General features: G+C 40.0%; 1 protein-coding gene and 1 non-coding gene across 3 annotated transcripts in view; both read right to left on the reverse strand.

Annotated features, from left to right (window-relative positions):
* MGAT5 (alpha-1,6-mannosylglycoprotein 6-beta-N-acetylglucosaminyltransferase) overlaps positions 1 to 25,009 on the reverse strand; it is a 369,147-nt gene that overhangs the window by 59,653 nt on the left and 284,485 nt on the right. The window lies entirely within an intron of this gene.
* Positions 11,126 to 11,231, reverse strand: LOC126009827 (U6 spliceosomal RNA). The gene has a single exon (XR_007496020.1). It is a non-coding gene; the product is annotated as a U6 spliceosomal RNA (small nuclear RNA).

A 25,009-nucleotide genomic window follows, 5' to 3' on the forward strand; every position in this document is an offset into this window, starting at 1 on the left:
TTGGAACTGAACGTTTCATCAGTGCCCTAATTAGTCAGCCACAGCAACTCTTTGGGGATGCAAGGATCACCAAAGAAATTCAAGCAGGTCACACAAGTGCCCTATGGTGCTGTCCCAGATCCTGAAAGCAGAGTATACCCAAGAGGCAGACAGATAGCAACAAGAAGATAGATTTCAACATGCCAAGAAGGACTCTGTGTGAGGTAGGCTGAGCACAAGTGAACAGAATGGCTCTGCTAGTTCCAGGCACCTTCTGAGACGTACTGGTTTGGTGACATGTAACTGAGGTGGCATCTAGTGTCTCCCAAGAAGGACAGCAGAGTCAGCTGACCTCTTGCCAGTCTTGTTTTATTATTCAGAGTCCAGAGAAGAGAGAATTGGTTTTGTCTGTGAGCAACCTTTCAGCACCAGGCAGCCCTTACATAGGTAATGGGGTCAAGAATGAAGTAATCTGGGCTACTAATCAGGGTCTTTGACTAACTGTTGTTGGCACCTTGGGCAGGCATCCAAGCTTTCGTTTCTTATCTGAACAATAAGGGGATATTCAATTTTCTCCATTATTTAACAGGAATCTTCACACTCACTCACAAGGTTGTTGAATTATTACTTGAATGGGCCCTAATTTATACCTCGCTGTCTCACACACAAACATATACTCCATTTTTTACCCAGTACTTGGCAGACACAGGGAACCCCCATGACTTGGAGGATACAATGCATTCCAGGTATCTGAAACCACCCTGCATCACCTTGGGGCCTTTGGTCCCGAGGCTGGGCCTGATTGGGGAAATACCTGTTGGGTACCTGGGTGGCCTTCAGGCACACCATGCTTTCTTTCCTGTACTAGTTTGAGGCTCAGTGTAGTGTTTCCCAAAAGGGATGACAGAGGGCGCTAGAATGATCTAGAAAGTCAAAAGAAGTTTGGGAACCTCTAGAGCAGGGGTCTCAAACTCAATTTACCTGGGGCCGCAGGAGGCAAAATCGGGGTGAGGCAGGGCCGCATAAAGGATTTCGCTTACCGAATATCCACAATAAAAAAATCGCATTAGTAAGAAAAAAATCGCAAAAAATCGCATTAAACATTTGCATACCCTGAACGGAACTGCTCGGGGTATGCAAATGTTTAATGAGATTTTTTTTCTTACTAATGCGATTTTTATTGCGATTATTCAGTAAGCGAATAATCGCGAATACTGCGATATTTGAAGGCCTGCCGTGGGCCGCGAGTTTGAGACCCCTGCTCTAGAGTCTGAGGATGAGCTGCTTCTACTAGTCACCATGGCTCTTAGTCTATTGCCATTTAGATTAGCTCTCAAGGTCTGATAATGACGAATGTGTCTGCAATAATGTTCATTTCTTCCCTCAGAACAGTAAGAGTCAACATATCTTTATTGTGGAGGCTGGGACCTGACATATGATAAATGGAGCCATTTCAAACAACCCAGTCTAACTCAGAACAAACTTTCTTCACTCTGGATATACTCTCTGAGCTTCTAGAGAAAGTCACAGTGGGGGATAGGGATTCTGATTTTGGCACAGCAGTGCCAGTTCCCTTCAGAGGATAGATCAACATTCATCTAAGGAAAGAACTGACTTGAGAGGGATCTAAAAATATCGTCCTCTTCCCTCTCCTTGAAATAAATCACATTCCTCCTGTAATGTCTTCACTTTAGTTCTGATTTTTGGAAAACATAATGAGAGTGAAATAAAAGAAATCAGCCTAATGAGCACACATTTGAATCTGAAATGTTGCAAATAAATATATTTAGAAAGCAAACGTAGCTAAAATGTCTAATTTAGAAGCAAGAGTTTGAAAACAGAAATTATTCACATATACTGGGAAAGTATAGCTGAGGTCTCACACTTGTCAATCATTTTTTGAAAATCTATATATTACTCCAGCTCTGCAATTAATCATTATCTATGCAACCCCTTACATAGCTTAGGCATTGTGAAAAGTTCTGAAGCTTCTGTCTTCAGCCAATACTTGTCCCAACCTAGAGAGGTATGGAAAAAAGAGAAAAACTTGAACTTAAGTCAGTCCAGTTCTGCCATTAACTTGCCATGTGTTAGTGGGTAGACCAATGGTTTTACCCTCCTGAACCTAGATTTTTCAGAGAAGAATCATGCCCTTGGTCTGGAAAGACAGCATAGTGGTTAGGAATCTTGCCTTGCAGGTGGCTGGCTGAGATTCCATTCCTGGCACCAGTACTGATTATGATCCTTTGAGTACTGCCAAGAGGGATTCCTGAGGCAGTCAGGAATAAGCCCTGAGTACCAACACATGTGGCCCCAAATTATAGAAAAACAGAAGCAAAAGCCAAACTATTATGCTCCCTCCCAGAGAAGCACAGCTCCTAGACTTGATATGGGCAAAGCAATCACAACCAAACAGAACTCCGTCATGGTGAGAATTTTTCTCAGGATACCCCACCCTTGTGTTTCATGCCAGTCAGGCCTTTTCTCACTATTTGTGTCATGCTGATAGATACCCTAACTGCTGTCTCCAGTCTTTGTGGAAACGTTTCTCTCCTGCTTACTAATGCCACCTGTCATAATATCCTCAGAAATCTCTGTGTGTGACTCTTAGTGGCACTTTCTCAATACTTTCTTTAAGTAGATCATAAAACCACTGACTCTGCTATTGCTCCATATCTACTCCAGTCAAAAATATCTCAACTGCTCCCCTCTGTTCTGCTTCTCACCTAGGTTTTTTTTTTTTATCACTTGAGATTGAGACATCAGTATGTCTCCTTCCTCCTGACTCCAAACTTTTTAATGAGAGAAGGGTGCTATTAGGCTAGTCACATTCCTAACTATCAGTCTAAATCAATGCGATAATACAATTTGCACTAAAAATCTGCTAAATTAAAGAGTTCAAGAAGCAAAGATCTCTGGGATCTGAAACAATACAATGAGTAACAGAAGAATGAGAGTTGATATCATCCACACCAAAGACATGTCCATTCAGAAAAAGAAACGAAGTAGAAGAACAGCAAGTAGCCCAGCCCACGAGGGGATACCTGGGCCCAAATAATCTGAAACCTAAAAGGGACTCTAAAATACATATTTTAGCAGAGAACCATGATTTTATTTAGAATAGAGGTCAGTGCTGGGGCATAGGATTTACTTTTCTTAAACTAGAATCACTCATGTGACTTCAGTTTTTCCCTGCTGATCATCTGACATATTCCACAGATACTCAGAGAAGTTAAGTCAGATTCAAGAAGTGCTACATTTGAGGGAGACAAGAAAGATAGTACAACAGGTTGGATGCTTGTCTTGCATGAGGCCAACCTTGGTGAAATAGCCAGCACCCCATAAGATCTGTAGATCACTATTAGGAGTGATCCCTGAGCACAGAGCCAGGAGTTAGCCCTGAGCACAACTGGGTGTGACCAAAACCAAAAGAAAAAATGTCTACATCTGAAATGTGATAGTGTACTGTCTTGTAGCTCCAATAAATCTCAATGATCTAAACAACAGAAACTTGCATGCTAAAAATAATCAGACTAACTGTCCACATTTCCCAATTTTAAAAACATATTGAAAGGATTGGAGCAATTATACAGAGGGTAGGGTGCTTGCTTTGCATGGGGTCAATCCAATCTTGGTTTAATCCCTGACACGTATTGTGGTCCCCCAGCCTTGCCCAGCATGATATCTAAGTGCAGGAGTAAGCCCTGAGCAAAGTCCAGTGCAGCCCAAAAACCAAATTGAAATAACAGATGGACGCTGAATATTGTTTTTGGCATTTGGTTGTTTAGAAGTTATCACTACTTTGCTGGAACCTTGGGCAGCAATGAATCTAAATAATGAAGTAAATCACAAAGTGGGATTCACAGCTCCACTAAATGTAAGGAGAAAAACAAATTCAAAAAAGAATATGGGTCCAGCGCGATAGCACAGAGGTAGGGCATTTGCCTTGCATGCGGCTGACCCAGGACATACCTGGGTTCAATCCCTGGCATCCCATATGTTCCCCCAGCGGGAGTGATTTTTTTTTTTGGGCCACACCCGTTTGACGCTCAGGGGTTACTCCTGGCTATGTGCTCAGAAATCGCCCCTGGCTTGGGGGGACCATATGGGACGCCGGGGGATCGAACCGCGGTCCGTTCCTTGGTAGCGCTTACAAGGCAGACACCTTATCTCTAGCGCCACCTTCCCGGCCCATGGGAGTGATTTTTGAGTGCATAGCCAGAAGTAAGCCCTGAGCATCACCAGGTGTGCCCCAAAAACAAAACAAAAAAAAACAACAAAACAAAAAAAAAGAACTCCTCTCTGAACAGTACCTATGTCAGAGCATTAAGCATTTATTAGTATATTAATATTCATGGATTGGGTGGTCATCCTCACTTTTTTTCACTGACATATGACTCTAACAATTCACTAACTAATGACCAAGTAACAATCCAGTCTTCAAGATACATATAGAGATAAATAATATATTTTCTCAGCAAAATGAAGTAAGCTAAAAAAAAAAAAGAAGCCAGTCAAAACTAGCAGCTATTTTTCCTGGTAAGAAGGGTTGGGGAAAGCTGAGGAAACATATCAAGGCCTAATCTGTCTTGGTCTCTTGCAGTTCTCAATTTAGAAAGAGTAATTGGAAAAGGAGCATGATTCCTTCTCAATTCCAGCAGAACTTGGAAAAGAGTAATAACACCCTGTTAAAAAGGTTCAGAAGAGGAGGCCTTCAGTCTCCTGTGTCTTTGAGAGCATTTCTAAACTCAGGCTTACTGACCTTTCTTCCAAGAGTCACTTAACTTCCACACTTACACAAAAACAAAACAAAACAAAATGTAAGATTCTACATTTATTATAACAATAGTGCACCATAGTCCAGGTTAACTTGAATTACAAATTTATTCAGGTCACCTTCACACACCATTAACTCAGTTACCCACCAAGCCATTAGATACCATATGTACAGCTGCAAGCCTCTAGGTCATGGGAGGGGGGCATTAATCAGAGGGGAACCTATTTAGCTAGCAGATCTGATGGTTCAGTTGGTAAAGCATATGGAAGTAACATAGAGGCCGGAATTTAATTCTACTAAAAAAAACTGAAGTGAAAATTTTTCCTTTAAATTTTTCCTTTAAAAAAGGAGCTGTGTGCTGTTAAGAAATATTATAGTGTGTTACAATCTTAATGTTCTTTGGATGAAATTTCAAAGTTGGGATATCAGCAATGGGACTTCTGAGAATTATGTTATGTATTGTCCTTCCACTGTAACTTTACCTTGTCCTCTATCTTTGCATCCTTGTTCTCATAATTTAAAAATTAAAAAAAAAAAAAAAGGAAATTTGAGGAGGGGAAAAGAACACTAAAAAAAAAAAAATGGAGCAAATCTGTGAAAGACTGAGCCAGTGGTCCTCAAACTATGGCCCGAGGGCCACATATTGTATTTGTATCTGTTTTGTTTTTTCATTGCAAAATAAGATATATGCAGTGTGCATAAGAATTCGTTCATAACTTTTGTTTTTACTATAGTCAGACCCTCCAATGGTCTGAGGGACAGTGAACTGACCCCCTGTTTAAAAAGTTTGAGGACCCCTGCCACTGAGCGGTGACAACTCAATTTAGTTGTTCAGGTTCCTTTCCTTAGATAACTTTTCAGATGTTCCTAAACTTAGCCTTTAAAAAACTGAAATAGGCTCAGTTTGGAAGTCAATATAACATCAATACAAAAAATGGCAATAGATTCAAAACACCAACTATATTTAAATTGAGTTCATAAAGATGCTGAATTAGAATATCATCATTTGCTAGCACTAATGAACTAATAGATGTGGGCAATGATTTATAATGGCAGGGAATGGCTAGAAAAGTGAGTAAAGCCAACTCAGTGGCTCCTGATGTTAATACCCAATCCACATCGGAAGCAGTCTGGCCAAAAACAAATCTAAACCTAAATTTAAGCAAGCTAAAATAACATATCTACCAATTTCACAAACTATAGTCAGGAGAAAAAAAAAGGCAAACCAGACCGTGTATATGCAATCAGCAAAATTCAGACTGTAGCAAACCCTAGGGTTCTTTAACAAACTTACATTAAAAGAGATTTGAGGAACATATAATCACATGTGGATCTTATGTGTAACCTGACTATATAAGATAAAAAAAAAAAAACAAATGAAGACAATCAAAGACATATAAACGGTCAGTGTTTTTTCAATATTAAGAAACTATTCTTAGTTGGAATAATGATTTTGTTAAAAGCTTTATGAGTTCTTATATTCACAGGTATACACTATAATATATGAGACTCAAATAATATGTGTTGCTTTGGATTCAATAATCTGGGATAGGGAGAAAATGATGTATAGTTATTTGCAAACTGACAACAGGTTGAAGTTGGTGATGCACACATGGACTCATTAAACTGCTTCCTTAAAAAATATGGATGTAGTAATTGTCAAATCACCCTATGCACTTGATCTCCAACCCCGGGTTGGATTCTTCACAGTCCAATCACAAATCAATTTTGCACATGTAAAAATAACCTATTATTTTATATTTTAACCTCAAAAATTTATTCTGATGCCCTTTAAGAACATCTGTCAGTGCATTAAACTGTTCTGCGATGTAATTTTAGCTGCTAACAAGCTGCTACTTACACCTCAAAAGTCTTTGCAATAGCGTAGCTGCTCCATATTTTCTCTATCTCTTAAGGCAAGCATGACCTCATTTTATATGTCCTGAGTAAAAGATGCTAGATGTGACTGCCTTTTAATAACTATTTACCGAAGTCAAATGTTCTGTTTCTTTGTTCCTGAGAACACTTAATATCTTTCCTCTTCCGTATTATTTTTCTTTAATATATAATTACTTCTCATCCTCATATTGTCATACCTGGCATACATACCACTCAATCTTACAAGTGCAACTTGAAAAGTTATGTCACTATGTTTAGAACCTGAACTTTGAGACTTAAGTTGCAGAACATTAAAAATAAAATTTGTCTCCCTGCAATTTGAGTGCATTAGTATAGAAGGACGCTCAACTGAAACTAATACACTAATCAGCAGCAGCTCAGAGCTATTGCAAGTCAGACGTAAGTATCACATGCACAAGGATTATTAAGTGACTGATGACATTCTGCTCATCTCTTTATTCTCCACTTTTTCTGTTTAGTATCTAGCATGTGTGTAGTTGCTGACTTAAATATAAATAAAATGTTGGTCTAAACATTAATGTTATTTGACATCTATTCATTTTTTGTGCACTTTTTGGCCAGTTAGTTACTGAGATTTATAGTCTTCTACCCATATTGTGGTTTTAATCCAATGTTATTTGGAAAAAGTCTAATATAGGAGAGAGTAAAGAACTGGTAACTCTGCTAAAGTGCATGCTTCTAGAATGTCATTCCCCTCATCCATGAAAGTTAGGTATGACGGCAATGGAGCAAATAAGTTGGCTCAAACACTACTTTTCTTAGTAGATATGTAGAATTACACTCAGTAGATGTGCAGTAATAGCCTGATAATGTAAATATAATCTCAGCAGCATGTAAGAAGCCATGAAACAGAAGGGTACACACACACACCATGCTCCATCTTCCTCCTGGCTCCAGGTGGCTACAGTTTCTCCCTTGGGATTGCACCCGAGATTCCTTTTCATCATTGTTTCTATTACTTCATTTTGATGAGCTAGAAGTAGCTGCAAATAATCTTAGCCTCCACCCCTGGCCTTTACCCTCCCTTTTACCTTTGCATACTGATTTGACATTTTAAAATATATGGTTGGACTCAAGTAGTAGAGAATGTGCCTAGCATGTGTAAGGCCCTGAATTCAATTCCCCCAAACCACTAGGCTTGATCCCTTAACTGTCTAATTAAATGTGGAATCTTCAGCATCACTGTAGGTAGGACCTATTTTTTTTTTAAAGGGAACCCAGGAACTATATATTTTAGTTTTTTTGGACCATAAAGTCTGTTTCAATTACTTAGCTGCCAGTGTCAGAGAGAGCTGTTCTAGACAGTAGTAAGCCAAAAAATAGGCTGTATGTCATTTGCTCAAAGTGTCTAAACCCTGACATGCAAATTTCATATTATTTTCACATGTCACAGCCGTCTATTTGTTTCAACCACTTTAAAATGAAAAAAACCACACTTGGCTTACATAATTAGAAATGTAAAACCATGCTTGGTTCGTGGGTTGTAGAAAAACAGGTGGTAGTTTGTGGACTGGAGTTGTCCAACCCTTGATGAAGAGTGTTGAAAAGTATTAAGGCGCTATGATAGCGCAGCGGTAGGGCATTTGCCTTGCATATGGCCGACCCAGGTTGGACCTCCGTTCAATCCCCAGCGTCCCATATAGTCCCTCAAGCCAGGAGCGATTTCTGAGCACATAGCCAGGAGTAACCCCTGAGCATCTCTGGGTGTTGCCCAAAAAACAAAAACAACAAGAAAAAACAACAAAGAATAAAAATATTAAGGATGAGATTAATTTTTGTCCTATAAATACCAACTGGGTATCAAATGGCACAAGTAGACAACAGTAGTATTTATATTAACCTGGGCATTTAGCAGGAGATAGATGTGCTTTTCAACCTTTTCATTTTGCGAATTTGCACTGGTCCTCAAGTTGGCAAATAAAAATCAAAGGAGAAATCATGGAGAAGCCAATCTTTTTGCTCAATAGTTAGATAAGTAACAGGATCTATATTCATTTTTCCTTTCAGAGTTTCATTTAAATTAAGATAGTTAATTTGTGGGAAAAACGAGAATTCATTAAATAATGTATGGTTGTTTAAATAAGCAAGTAGAAAATTAATGCTATGTTAATAGCTTATCATAGCTCTTTCAGCATGCACTGCACACTGTTTTTATTGAACATTAAGAATCAGTCAACAGAATCCTCTAAAGCAGACAGAAATTAAAAGTGGTACCTACACACTGGGAATGTTTAATCAACAGCAAAGACATTTTTTAAGATATATGAAGCTCTGCGTTTGGTCCTCAGCAGTACAAGAGAACAGTTATTTTATAGTGTTCTCCCTTGCCAAATCTTTCCAAAACTATAAACTGGTCTGTGTAGAAATAATAGGTCTTAATGTTGGATCTTAATGAAGGGTCTTAATGATCGTATTTCATTAATTTGTGCAACAGTTAGTAGAATTACATAATTACAAATATGAATATGGCAAGAACAGGTTTCGTAGAAGAAATATCTCGTGATTAAGATGCATGCCACTCATATTGTGGGTTCAGAATTGCCTGAATATTATGTGAACGTGTGTGTGTGTGTGTGTGTGTGTGTGTGTGTGTGTGTGTGTGTGTGTTGGAGGTAGTCTGGCACCTTAATGCATGGGCATTGGTCTTTTCTTTATACCTTGAAATCATCTGAGGAAAAGGCTAAGAAACTATCAAAGTGGGCTTGCCTTTCAGCCTGTATCAAAATCACCTATAATCCTCAGACCTTCCAAGTCTTATTGCTTTGCTTCTAAGACTATGGTGGGAGCTACTTTTATTAAGTTTGCAGGCAATTTGGATACACTGGAAATGCACCATTGAAGGAAACTGGCCTGTGGCTTCAGTCTCCCCATTAAATAGCAATGGTCCATGGGGGCTTCACATTGTCATCACCAATGGAATTTTTTTCAGGGTAAAGAACCTCTGGCCTCACTGGTTTAGGGATAGTGTTTAGATAAAGAATTTTTTAACAACTCTCCAAAGGTTTCCAAAGAGCAACATCTGTAGTTAAGAACCAGCATAACACTCCCAAATTCCAAAAGCCTAGACTCGCGTCACAGAACCAGTAGTTATCAGGCATGGACACTTGGTCTATGTGTGCGCATATGCACATGTGTGCTTAGCATTAAAGAAATGTGCTCATATTTAAGCAAAGTCCAGGGAATGCAGACAGCTAAAGTATTGCAAATGGAAAAATGATTGTGAGAACAAACCTCTAAAGGCCAAGTCCACATGAACTGAATGTGCATTTTAAAGTAGCTAAGGCTAACAGGTCTATTTGGTAACCTGGGCAGGATTGATGAAAATGGTTTACATTTCTATCAAAAATAGCAAACCAGTCATTCTTTCCAGGCAATTCGCCTAGAACACAACCATTCTAGGCTTAGTATAGTCAGAAATATGACAGGAATTAAACCTTGTTATAATTCAAGAAGAGTTTGATACCTATTTATGTACAGAATTCTATAATAGGGCTAGAGATATTGTGCATAGTGGGAGTATAGGATATGCACATAATAGCTCTAGACTCATTCCCCAGCATCGCATAATCACCTGAGCACTGCTGGGAACTATCTTTGAGCAAGTACCCAGGAGTAGTTCACAAACCAAAAAAAAGAAACAAGAAAATCCCATAAAACCATGACTCAGATTCTTCTATTTCTAAGATCTTTACTGGAATCTAGGGGAGGGGACAGACATGTGTGAAAGATATGAACAATGTCTAAAAATAAAAACCCAATATGCATTTCCAACATCGTTTCTGCACTTCATTTTATAGTTGCTTGCAGACCATACACACCGCTGTGTTACAGATTTCTTAAGGTATTACTGCCCTTATTATAATATAAACTCCAATGAGGCAAATTTATTTCCAATTTCCTCTTGCAGTATAAGAACTTGCAATAATGTCTGGCACACAATATACATGGATTTGGAATAAATAAAACAAGATTTTTGCTGTCTGAAAAATTAGAGGACAGCAAACATAACCCATTTGACTAAAATGGGGAAAATAAGATTATGAAATATAGCAATAGCTAACCATGTGTATGGCAGTGAAAGCTATACAGAGTTAATATATAGTCCTGAAAACAACATTCTGAAATGACACCAAATTGCATTTATACTTTTCTCTGGTACATGAGGAAACCAAAGATTCCACGAGGTGAGTGACTTGTTCAAAGTGTCCAGGAGGTAGGGAATGGGACTGTTTCTCACCTACACCTATGACCCTTCTTTCCATATTAAGGAAGGCAGAGAGAATATGTCTGCAGCTTAACAGCAGCCCAGAGCCCAGAGAGAGAACATGCTTCTCTTCATAAGGCAAACACAAACACAATGCCAAATGATGATTATTTGGGGTTAAGAACGCAAGTTTTAAGTAGTTTTAAAAGTAGTTTTAAATGCAAGCTACTAGAATTATTATTTTTTTAAATATGGAATGCTTCACAAATTTGTAATGTCATCCTTGCATAGGGGCCAAGCTAATCTTCTGTATTATTCCAATTTTAGTATATATGGTGCTGAAGTGAACACCAAGTTAACTAGACTTTACTGGTCATTTATTGTGCATTAGGCACAATGCTATATGCAAGCTTGTGGTTTACTCCATCCCCAAAATATCAATACATGAGTATTATTATCTTTTTTTGTACAGAAGTTATAAATTAAAAAAATGGGGATAGAAACTACTGGACCAGAAATGATGTCTCTCTTAGTGCAAACAATCTCTGTCACTCTTTTTTCAGACAATCTAGAGATTGGAGTTGGATTACAGGGGTAAAAGCTTGAAAACTACTGCTCTAAAGCCTGGTTGTTTTGTTTTGTTTTGTTTTTAGGACACACCCAGGAAGCACTCTGGGGTTACTCCTGGCTTTGTGCTCAGAAATCATTCCTGGCCGCCTCGGGGACCATATGGGATGCCAGGGATAGAAACTGGCTTGGCTACATGCAAGGCAAATGCCCTAATTGCTGTGTTATTACTCAAACTCTCAAAGCCTAGTTTCTTAAACTGGATTGCAACATCTTCTAAGATAGTGTAGTTTTGTTTTTTTTTTTTTTGCTTTGGGAGGGAAGGTAATGGGATGGGTTTTAAGGAGGCCAGAGTGATGATCTAGTGAGTAGGGTGCTTGCACTGCATACAATTGACCCTAATCCTTAGAGTCCCATATGGTTCTCTGAGCATTTCCATGAGTACAGAGCCAGGAGAAATACTAAGCATTGCTAAGTGTGATCCAAATTATTTTACAAAATTTTATTTTTGTTTTAGGTAGATTTCTTATTATTTTATTTCTAGTAAATGTCTGATTTTGTATACCTATTTTACATAACTATATACTGCGTCACATACAAATTTTTTTTTGAGAAAAGGACTATGATTTGATGAAATGTAAGAAGCTCTGTTTCAAATGACATGTTTCTTTGACTAAGAGGAAACATACTCCCATAAACTTTTTGAGAGAAGTGTCAATGTTACATATATTTAATAAAAGCACTATATTCCCCACTTGGTCATGTGATACTTTAGTAGGCCCCAAATGAAAAAGTCTTCCATTAGATAACATGTGGGCCAAAGAAGAAAACAGACTGCTGTATGTGGGATGGATCGGGGGTGGAAGGGAGAGTAAAGGCAGGTGGGCAGGTAGTTAACAATGACTACAGAATCCTTGAGAATGGATGGTTATATTTAAAAGGCTTTATCCTGCTAGGACCTCTAAAAAGCCACTGGCACATCTCCTGTGAACATTCCTTGGGCCTCTCCATGTTGACATCATGGTTCTCGATCTCAGGTAGACATACAGAAGCACACATAGCTGCTGCAATTAGTTGGTCAAGAATTGGTGGCTGGGCTACAGACCAAACAGGTCCTTTTGGCACCTCATTTTCCAAGGCCCAAATATTGTCATAAGTGATATTGATTACTTCTCCTTTCCAGTTCAGGGAAAGTTGGAAGATGGGTGGAATAGAGGAATAACCAGAGTTAAAAACTACAGCAGTCTGTAATTTGGCTATGCCCCTCTCCACGAGTGCCATGTAGTAGACTTTGGTGTCCCCAGCGAGTCCTGCCTCAACAATGTCCTTGATGAAAAGCAGCTTTAGGTAATCCTCATAAGTAAGTCACTCAATTCACCAGATGAGAGAGAAACTTTATAGGAAACAGGTACTGGCAGCCACTGGTAACTAGTACAATGCTATTTCTAGAGATTCAAACTGTTCATGAAGGGCCATGTACAACTACACCCTGGTCTTTAACAGCTTCATGATGGTCTCCATATGGCTGGCACTCAGGAAATGGTCAGTGATTACTGTGTTCTGTGGCTGCTCTTTGGGGAAGTGGAGGCTGCTCAATTTTATCTACCCACAAATAAAGGTGACTTCGGTCAAGTTCATAGACTTGCAAAGTCACAATACCAACTTTAATCAAACTGATACTGACTGGCTGGATTTGGAGTTTTCTTTCTATGATCCCTAAGATATAGACAGCTGAGGATGAGTCAGGAGACAGCAAGGTTCCTGCTCTCAAGGGGGTGATCAGTTCCAAGGCTATTATTACTTTGGCTTTTTACCATCATGATGTTTAGGTTCATGACCTTCCTCATCTTAATGACAATCCTAGAGCCTGGTTACAGTCAGTATCATCCTTATTTTAATGAGAAAACTGGGTTGAGAGAGATGAACCTGTGCTCAGAGCAAAGGAGATGCCATGAAGATCCAGTTCAGAGCCTCATGGCCAAATCTCTTTCATAAAGGAATACAGCTCCAAGATGCAATTTATAGCAAAATGCTGGAGCTTCTCAAGAAGGACAAAGACAACAGTATGGGTACTAGAGAGATAGTTCATTTATCTTTCAGGCAGCCAACTCAGGTTGCACCACATATGGTCTAATGGGCCCACCAGAAATAATTCTTGCACACAGGGTCAGGAATCAGCTCTGACCACCTCTAGCTGTGATCCTTAAATCCCCCCACAAAGAGAAAAAAAAAAAAACCAACAGCATTTTCCTATGAGCATATGCACATTTTATTCCTTTCAAATGCTGTTTGGTAGTTCCTATGTCTGGGGTCTAGGAGGCTGGGTGGTACAGAGGAATAAGACCACCCACACCTCCCATCAGGAAGCCAACAGCCACCCAGCATTTCAAGCTATAAGAACCCAAGTCCATCAGAGGCAGCACTATCCCCAGAACCACTGATTCTGTGTTTTCCAGTGATGGTGGCCTGCCTGACATTGAATTTTTGAACATCCTACTCAGCTGCAAAGGAGAGCCCTAGAAAGTTACAGATGTTTCATCACAAGGATGAAACTTGCTTACACTGAGACTTTCATGAGTGTTCCTGGGCAGTGACTAATCTGTCTTTTGAGTCCCAGCCACATGCTTTCTTCTTATCTTATTCCTAAAAGAACAACACCAGAAGGGAACACTTGACCCTGGAGACAGTCCTCACAAGATAATGAAGGCAGAACAAATGTGCATGTGTTTCTACAAGGCCCTCTGTATATATTTCTAAACCATTCCATCAAACCATTGTTAATTCATTATAACAAAAGCCTAAAAAAAGGGACAAAGAACTGAGAGCAGCTTAAGAAGAGTAGAAAGAGGAAGAGAAAAACAAATAAGTAGACAGGATGTGGTGGAAGGCTGAAAGCCAGGTGTCTACACTATAGGGAGGATTCAGAGTAAAACGATCCAGAAATGCCCCATGACATGCTAGGATCTGAAATGCCACCAAACAACCATCTTATAGTGATATTATTGTCAGTTTGAGATAATTATTATAAGTGAAACCATCTAGTGCAACGCCTGACTGGCAGTAATTTGGGCATTGTTAATATACTCATTGTTCAGTTGGGAACATTCAAGCTTTGCTTAACTCAGTGTCAGGAAAATGAGTATCCACTGAGAAAATTCAGAGCCTAGAAGTTCATGTTCTTAACTTTGCTCTTGCTCTCTGATTCTACAGACACCTCCATAATTGGATAACTTGTTAAACCTGATTGTGGTGAAGGTAACTGAAGGAGAGGGAGTGGTGAGAAGAGGTTATAATATTAAGATTATAATCTTTCAAAATTAAATCTTGAGTTCACAGTGCCTGGGTCATCTGGTCCCCTCTTCCCCCATATAACCTCTCTGGCTGCAGGATTTGGGTGCTACAAGGAACACCAGAACACAAGATGCAAAAGCCTTTTCAACCTGCCACATCTTTCCATCATTTCCTGACTAGAGTTATTCGATTGGCAATAGCCATTGGAAGATAGGTCCAGAGATCAAATCCATAATCATGGAGTGGTTTTGGAAAAGAAAAGCTGAGTTTGGAGCTATGCAATGAAGAATCAATGCCAGGTAGTCTGGTAAACTTTTGCACCAGGATCAGAAATTTGATGTAACCAGACCCTTTCTTAGAAGAAGGCTAGGAAAAGTGACCAGATGTCTGAAGGTTCTAGAACAAATCAGAGGCATCTGTCAGAAGACATTTGCAGTATTTTCATCACGGATCTGGAGAAACTGGTGGTAGGTCAGCTTCAGAATTCAAAAGTAGAAAAATATGCGGGGAGGAAGGAAAAAAAGAAAAAGCTGGCACAAAGGTACCAGTAGTGACTGTCGTAACCATGAATGATCACATTAGATGAACAGGGAGAACTGGGACACATAGGCCAAATGGTTTTATTTTCTTTATTTCCTCATTGGAAAATATTTTTTAACTTGAGGAGTATGTTGTCTATTTAGGACTTTCAAATTTCAGGTATAGTTTACTTGAGTTATTCATCTCATTTTTAGGGCAGAAAGATATTAATTCCTCCATTCATTACATCACTCAACAAGAATTTACAGAGCATTTAATCTGTACATAACACAATAATGAAATAAACACAGACCGCCACTTTAGCCAGTTCTTAGAGGTACTAAGTTGCCATATGATCTTTCCTTCAGTGACAAGATGGTTTTGTGTAAACAAATATAATAAAACTAAAAATAACTGGATATTGTACCCTATGTTTTTAATTTAAAGTATTTTGGTGCCCTCTGATTAAAAAAATAACCACCAAAGTTTATGGCTAGAACACAGACTTCTGACTTGGTATCAATCACTACTGCTACCCACTGGCTCAGACATACAGTGTCATCTGACTGTGATACAGAAAGGGGGAAATGGTTGTGCACAGACACTAAAAATCTATCACTGTCCCTTGTACCTGTTACAAGAATACCAAGTGTCCCAAGGTGATAATCCTGATGAATAAATTCATGACAAGCATCTCATTCTCTGCTTTCCTGTTTCTTTTATAGCCCAGGTTGACCCTGTGAGTTGTGCTCTAAAGAGAAATGAAGGGGAGTAGATATCCTGGCTTGTTTCATGACAATAGAAACAGAAGTGGCTGTTCCTAGCTCTACCCTCTTTCTGCCTCCTTTTATCATAGACAGGTTGCTGAAGACTACAGGAGTCTCTGTAACCAGAATGCTGCAAGCCAAAAAAGCCAGAAAAAGAACTGGTCTGAACTCTAGTGATTCTAAAGTAGAGAAACTGTGCATACCTGAGCTGAAAGTCCCAGTCTTTCAGGGAGCAAAGGCAATTCTGCTTTGAAACACAGCTGGCAAGGTACTATGTTCCTTTCAGCTGATCACACATCTAAAGAATTTGGAGGAAGAAATCCCAGGAACAGCTGAAAGTTTCCAAAATATTTGATAGGCTACAAAAACAGTTCAATAAACAGACACCTCCTTAGCTTGGGTGAGGTATGATTCTTTGAGCATGGTCAGGTATGCCTCTCACCACTGATGGCTTATCCCAAGAAGGCGCATGGAACCCATATACAGACTAAGAACTCAGTGTAGGTATGGAAGCAATTTGGTTGTAACTCAAGTGATGGGCAATAGTCAGATGGGATCTTTCTGAATCCTCTGAGCGTTTTTAGTAGGGATGGCATAGGTGGCAAGACCTTTACTTATGCCCATGAGTATTTAGTATTTCATAGTGGGGACCCTTATCTTGAATGACAATCCAGTAAGCAGTCTCAGAAAATATAGGTAAGCAAGACTGTTTATGTTTTGGATTCTGGCTTCAACTGTAGGAAGAAAGAAAAAAAGCCTGCTTATTCCAGCTGATTAAGTTACTGGTTAAAGATTTCATCTCCAGGCCCTTCTTCAAGGGAGGGAGATTTCTTCCACGGGCCCTTTTCCAAGCTCTTACACACTAGAAGATGTACTCAGGGTTTAAGTGTGCAGGAATCACCATATGGACAAAATGGTGAGTGATTTGTCTCTGTTACAATGACAATTCATTCCATGGAAACACCACTGATAAAAAAAATAAAAGGAAAAAGAAAATGAAACTTAGTTTGAAGTCAGTTTGTCAATGATACTCTTGCTAATAACCTACATGCACTCTAGCAGATATTCTCAATTATTTTTGAAAGTCAAGAGGGAGGAAATGAAGGTAAAAGAAAAGAACAAAAAAGAAAGAAAAGAAACGGATGATAGAGGAATAAATGGAGAGAGGTAGAAAGGAAAGAAAACTTTGAACTTTGAACTTCTTGGCAGAAGGTTCAAATTCCTTGCCTCCTAGGCCTTGACTTCCTTCTGTAAATGGTGCCACCTTATAAGCCTGCAGGGAGTGCCTGCCTGTCTGATATCCACATGCAGTCACCATCTGAAGACTTGGCCAAACTGTAGTAAGCTTTGAGGATCTGGATCAATGGGTCTATGCACTGCTAGCCTCATCTCAAATTCCAAGAGCCTAAATATGCCCACAATGGCTTGGCCTGCACAGGCCATCTCGTCCTTGTGAGAGGTAAATAGAAAAGCTGCAGAATGCACTAGAACAGCTTTCTGGTCCTTCCACTCTGTAGGTCATGAAAGTGGCTAGTAACTGGACAGATGATGAAATCTTCAAAGTCAGGGCGGAGAACCTCTGAGGTCCTTTTGCTCTATATCCCTATTCCCCACCCCATGATCTTCTGCTTTATCCTTCACTGAGATAGGTGTTATTTTGAAATTTATGGATTGAGGAATTTTTCCCATTTTAAATAGACTTCTTCCAAATCCCATCCACCTCCTTAAAATTTCATCCCCCAAATTTTGACTTCTTTAAGCCCCATCAGGATTCAGGTGATGTACTTTTACATCTAGGCTTTCATGTCATTTTCCAATTTTCCCTACTTTTTCTGTGAACAGGTCAGTGTTTCTGTTTTTCAAACCTTTGAGGGAAGTCAAGAGACAAGTCTTTACAAGTTCCAATGTGAAAAGCCCTATCATTGCCACGGTTCATCTTAACAATGGTACACATGGGATGAAAATCAACAGAGTTCATCTATAAAGGGCTGTCGATTTGAGTCAGAGGCAAAGGTCTGCCTCTATTCTCCCACTAATAAGGCCAAAGGGATTTTTATGTTTCCACACAGAATCTTATGGAACTTTACCTTGAAATCTGTCACACACTATCATGGCTAGGTGCTTGGGATTTGAGGGGATGGACAAGAGAAAGAAAAAGACACTGGCAGAGAGTCCTCCCTAGGGAGGCACTCCAATGTGGAGACCACAGCAGATGCTTCTTCCAATTCTATTTATGATTTGGGGCAGAGGACTCTGACATTCATCTTCCTCAGCTACCTCTCTTAAAAAAAAGGATACACAACAGTATTGACTGGATAGAGTTGTTGCAAAGATCATGCCTGGCACACTAGCCATTTTTATCAACACCTCCCCAAGGATTTCAACCTAGTCCAAAATAGAATCAAGGAGGGGTGAAGCAGAGGCCAGCCAACTATGAAAATTCCAATTGTGCACTGACAGTATCAGTGGTCCCTGAAGACTGGACCCCTATTCTTCTGAGACAAGACCTTAGAGCTCTTGAGTCCAGATGGACTCATTCAGTGTATCAGGCTGCACAGCCAGATTTTATGAACATATGCTGCTTATTTGATTTTTATTTAAGTATGATATTGTGTAGAGCTGCTTAGTACAATTTTAGAAGCATATTTACTTTGAAAATATTTCCTAAATTGGTTTATCACTGTTTCTCAATGGCCTCATACCACTTCTTGTAATAAAATGATGGATTCTGCTTCCAACAAGCACTCTGCATGGTAAAACACATTTCCAATCTTTTTTAAAGATAAAACTCTGAAATGAAAAGCTCTGTCCTTATGGAGCCAGTTTCAAAGTTACCATGATGTGGCTCAGCACAAATATAAAAGGTGCTACAGGGTACACCCAGGGGATGATTTCTACCAGAAAGTTTTAGTAGTTGATTCTGGCAGCCCTGAGATGCTGCCAGGAGTCATTTCTCGCATGCCCTCCCACACCCAGTTAACAGGGTAGTGGAAAGATTACCAAAGAGACTGACTTTCTTCAGCTGAGTCAATCAGTTTATTTGAATTCTAATCCCCAAATATAAACAACTTTTGCTTTTCTCACCAATATACAGACAGAAATGCATTGTTTTATTTCTTCTACTGACCTGATTTTATTTCTTTCGTTACATTTTTAAACAATGGTTAGTACAAGTGTCACAGGGGACTCACTGAAAGGCATCTTTTAGTTTAATTTAATTTATAAATTTGAGACACCATTATTTATAATACAGTTAATAATAGGGCACCATGCCTACAGAATGTAAGATTATACCATTCCACCATAGTGTTTATTTTTCTTTACCAGTGTTCTATAGACCTGTTCTTAAGTTCTGTTGCTTCTGAGCATTTGATATTTCCTTACTATGTCTTTTTATGGTTACTTATTAGAGAGATCATTCTATCCTTTATCTTCAGACTGACTTCATTCGGCATGATACTCTCAGGTTCCATTCATATGCTGCAAATTGCATGCTTTTGTTCCTTTCCTTATAACTAAGTGGTATTCTGTTGTATATATGCACTGTTTTGTTTTTGTTTTATCCAGTCATATTCTTTTTTACACTTTATTTGTCCTCAGATCTTGGAATTCATTTTAGTTGCATCTGAACCTCCTCCTCCCCAGGAATGATGAGGAGAAAGAATTCCATGTGACCATAAAAAAGTGTGGCAGTTTCAGGGTCCAGGTCTGAACCCAGATATCCAGATTTGCCTATCCCCAGGATGCTTTCTTCCAGCATGGGAAGGTGACCATGTCCTTGGTGATCTTTATGGCCTCTGGGTCACCAGTACTGTGGCACACCTCAGGCCCTGAGGATATGCTACAAAGTTCATGGAAACGTATCTTTGTCCCCCTAGAGTGGTCCTGTCCACCCAGGTAATCCTGTAGGATGTAGGACAAAGGCACCCCCTCAAGTTATGACCATGCTTTTGGAAGAAACTATGCCTTTATTTCTATGCATCTATGCCTATAATTCTGATTTCAGCCATTTTCCTACTAGCTGTGTTTAAATAAGGTTCTCAGTGGTGGGAAACACCAGAAATCAAAGTGTTATTTCAATTGTTTTTATAAATCTTGTGCCTCATCACATTCAAAAGACCCAACTATCATTCTAGCACTTTTTTCTTTGCAGAGTAGTGAATCCCTTTCCTTGCTCAAATGAATGAATCTGGAAATTCTTTTGTAACTCTTTCCTGCCTGGAAACTTCGGACACTCCTCACTACTCAGAATTTGGGTACCAAAGACTTTTGGTCTTCTTCTGGCTCTGTAGAGCATAGCTTCCACACGCAGGACACCACTCAACTGCTCTTTCCTATCCACTCTTTGGCAGCAACTATTTTCCCAGTCCCTCCACACCACAGTTCCCATATCAATTGTCTGGAGTAATAGTGTAATGCCTTGAGGCAAATTACAACCACAACAGCTGTGTTTTACTGAAAGTGAGTAATAAACTGCTCCATATACTGTTGGGAGTGAGTGTGCAGCACAGGTTTAGAACCTTCTAGAAAAACCCCACCTTCAGGATGTTTGCTGGCTGCCTCCATCTCCTGCTAACCAAGCTAGCCCTCAATGATAGAGAAGACCCTCTGAAAAGCCCAAGGCACCTAGTTTCAAGCATAAAAGCTTTTGTATGTGGTCTTCTCCTAGCTACACTTGTTTTAGTTGCTGGAAGGCTGCCATTTTGACAAAGGTAGCAACAGCCAATGAGCATCAAAAAAAATCTCTACCTCCAAGCCCATCTGATCCTCCCTAACTCCTTTTGATAAGGCCTAGAGTTCCACCACTTAGAAAGTTCAGAATGCCAATGACCAGCATGAGGCATTATGTGGCAGTAAAAATAATCTTTTTTTGTTTCCTTCTTTGTTTTGGGGGCCACACTTGCAGTACTCAGGTATTACTCCTGGCTCTGTGCTCAGGAACCACTGCTTGTGATACTAAGGGGACCTTATGGGTTGCCCGGGAGCCTGGGATGGAACTCAGGTGGGCTGCATGCTGTACTATTGCTCCCAGCTCTAGTGGAAGGAATCTTAAGGGATTATTTATTTTTAAATCTGGAATTGAGTTTCATCAATTAGAAAATGAACATATGCTCCATGATGAAAAATTGTTTTGTAGTTTCTCAAATTCATACACATGATTATTTGAATTAACTAGTTAAAAAAAAGAAGAATTCTTGAGAGAGATTTCATATTCACTCTTACCAATGGAGCACCCCTAGCATGGACTGATTCCAATATACGATTACTATGGAAATAAGAGGCAGTTCTTTGTGGGGAGTCCATGGCACTGGGTAGTAAAGGCCATTGCACAGGATGCAGCCAATAAAGGTACCTATGCCTCTTGCAGCAGTGGTTTTCGACCTTTTATTACCAGAGGAGAGCACTTGTCTAATCACTGGCAACCATTATTTACAATGGAGCTTTTTTAACTTTTCCACTTGTGAGACATTTTTACCTCAGAAATTTTTACATTGGTGAAATACATTGGATACATAGAACAATACAAGAGGTAGGCAGGTGAAATAGGTACTGATAATATAATAATAAAGAATGGAATATAAAGTTTATAAAGCTTATAAAGTTCCGAGGTCATGGCCCCATCATTTAAGAAGCTAGTTTTTTATGGCTTGCCCTTATTTTTCCACTAAGGAGACTCCATACATGGAGAGAAAGTAATTCAGATTTTACTAATTTAAATGAAGAGACTACCTAGTTTGCTCCTAGAATTTGAGTGTTTAAAAGAACCACCTGGAGGGGGAGCTTGAGTAATATTAGAGCAGGTAGGGTTAGAACCTTGCATACAGATGATCCTGGTTTGAACCCCCACATCCAAAAATGTTCTCAGAGCACCACCAGGAGTAATTCCTGAGAGCAGAACCAGAAGTAACCCCAAACATCACTGTGTGTGTCCTTAAAGTGCATAAAACAAAACCACTTGGAATCCTTAGACATAATTTTCAGGTGCCTTTTCTAGAAATTAGCAAAATTTTAGGAAGGACCCTAGCATCTGAACTGTTAACAAGTTTCTAGGTAGGACGTAGGATTCACTTTTCTTCAGAATAAAGTTGAAAGAAGTTGAACACAAGATTCTAGAAGTTGGGGCCAGAGTAATAGCACAGTAGTAGGGCATTTGCCTTGCATGTGGCTGACCCAGGTTTAATCCTTGGCATCCCATATGGTCCCCCATTCCCCAAGCCTGCCAGAGGAGATTTCTGAGCACAGAGCCAGGAGTAACCCCTGAGCACTGCAGGGTGTGGCCCAAAAACAAATAAACAAAAAAAAAAAATCCTAGAAGTTAAAACCACTCCAGAAGAGCAGGCCAGGTGCCTGCAAGGACCTGCCCCAGTGCAGCTGTCAGGTATAGTCTGGAGATGCCCTATCAGTAGAGCTGCACTCCCAAGAGAGGTTTCCTCTTCCAGACAGGAGTGAAGTAATGAAGCCAATTGCGGCTTCATTTATTACGCAAGAACAGTCAGTCAGCTAACCAGCTCAATGCCTCAGATTCTGAGCTGATCCCCACAAATTCTTCCCCAGGCACCAAACCAAAACACAAAAGTGAATTTCCATCATAAGATACCTTGGCAAAAAAAGTACTGGTCTGCTTTATCAGGGCTGGACTGTCAACCCAAAAAAGTGCTCATGGACTGAGCTCTGACTCCATATGCAAATTTGTGGTTGAAACCCAGCTTTCTGCTGAAGCTATGTGCTGAAATGGGGGAGACACTATGTACCTGTGTTTCCAAACTTGACAGACTTCCAGACAGGATGACTGTTTGGCCTGAGGGAACACAGAATTCTTCATTTCACTCAAAGTTCCTGTATACCTGCACCTTCTTCAGAAGAAACTGGTTCTCTAAAGAAGACAAGACAAAAATGCTGACTTCTCCCCGGACTCCTTAATTCCAGCTCGCAAAGGCTAAAGAATGTCCCAGAAAGATAAGCTGTCTCCAGAATAACTCATCACCTGCATAGGGAGATGACCATCAACCAGCTCTAACCAACATTAGACCTATTGGGCAAGTGATTAAAAATGCCTCATCATCTATATTTTAAGAAAACTGGGAATCTGGGCCAGAGAGATAGCATGGAGTTAAGGCATTTGCCTTGCATGCAGAAGGACAGTGGTTCGAATCCCGGCATCCTTTATGGTCCCCTGAGCCTGCCAGAGGCAATTTCTGAGCGTAGAGCCAGAAGTAACCCTGAGCACTGCCGTGTATGACCCCCAAAAGACCTGGGAATCTTGGCTTTTCAGGTAAGTTTCTTCAAATGAAAAAAAATTTCCCCTTCAAAACATAGTTTGTATGAAGGAGGTGATAACTTAATGGGCTGGAGAATAAGCTTTGCATGCAGGTGGCCCAGGTTTTGATGGTGGTAACAGTTTCCTAAGCATCAACAGGAATGACCCCTGTGCACAACGCCAAGAGTTTCTGATGAGGAGAGCTTGGTATAGTCTCTAAACAAAGCAAAACCAACAGTCTCAGACAAACAGAGTGTCTGAATAAGATTCAGCTTGCAGGAGCCCAGCAGTGTTCTTATAAAAGGAGTTAATTAAACCACATGCCTCCTATCGCACTAACCCACAGCTAAGCCGATTCTCCTTAGTGTGCTCTTTCTTTGCTTTCTTACCCCTTTCAACCTGCATGCTACAAACACAGACAATCTGGGATGTTCCTATAATTCAATCCATGCAGAGTCCCCAGGCATTTTAACCTCTATCTCAAAGCTCCTTCAGCCAATAGCCATGGGTGAAAGGTTTCCCAGGCAACCCTGCTGTATATCTCAATGGCACCTTTGGATGCTTTCTGCTTCAACTTGTTTCTTTTGAAAGCTCTGTAACCAATTTTCTGTCTTTTTAGGGGTTTCACTGGACAAATTTGATTCCTCTTTTGTCTGACATCCTTGTGAAGTCCTGGAGTTGGGCATCTTGCCTGAAGCCTCAAATAAACCTTTTCTTCTTGGGCAGACACGGTGGTTTCTTTCTTTGGTCTTTCTTTGTTTTACAAAGCATGATTGTGAGTCTGCGCATACTTTAGATATTCCAATCATAAGGCCCTAGTTGACTTAAATAATAATGCAATAATTCACAGACATTAATGACCACCAGGCTTGTTCTAATAGCTTTGCATTTATTAACTGATGCAATCCTATTAAGAACCCTTACCTAGGTATTACTATTTCTACTCATTTTTCAGAGAATTGAATAAAGAAACAGGGTGCGTGCTGTACACCCAGCTGTCAGCATACAGAGGAACTGAAGCCATATGGTTGCTTCATATTCATGCCCTTGGCCCTACAAGTTTCAAGATGGCTCACTGGTACAGAGAAAGAAGTGGGAGCATACACCCTGAGCATTAGCAGGGGCCAGATTGAGCTAGATACTTTTATATAGACAGAAATCCTTGGTTTTCTTTCTCTGTTATATATCTCAACTGCAGGATCTTTCTAGATCCTTAGCAGCAACTCGTAGTGTAGACTCATGTAAGGTCACTGCATGAATCCTTACATCTCTTACACACATTGCTGCTAAGTCCCTGTAGTGTCAGCCTTTCTCTGGACAGCCAGCCTTATGGACTTGTGCCTGGTCTGGCCCAATTCTCATCCCTTTGCCCTACTTCACTGGCCCATAAAGCTGCCCTCCAGGTGCTCTTCTCTGTGTCCTTGCTCTTGAAAAAAATAAGGATGTCCACGGAGAAGTTTAGATTATAGAATCTCAGAACTCAGGGGATTCAAACCAAATGATATCCAGCCCTTTACCTCATTGTATAGTTGAGGAAAGTGAGGCCCAGTGGAACATATGAATCCCTATGATAAGCAGCAGAGTGGTGTGAGCAAAGCCTGAATGTAGGCTTCTGCTTTCCAACCCAGGGCTTCTCCAGCTGCTCTAGATCCATCTACCATTAGGGTATCTGGGCTAGACTTTACTGGGAGTACTCAGGGAGAAGGTATTTATGCTACTTAGTGATA

This window comes from Suncus etruscus, chromosome 5 (genome assembly GCF_024139225.1).
Source record: "Suncus etruscus isolate mSunEtr1 chromosome 5, mSunEtr1.pri.cur, whole genome shotgun sequence".
In the NCBI taxonomy this organism is placed as follows: Eukaryota; Metazoa; Chordata; class Mammalia; order Eulipotyphla; family Soricidae; genus Suncus; species Suncus etruscus.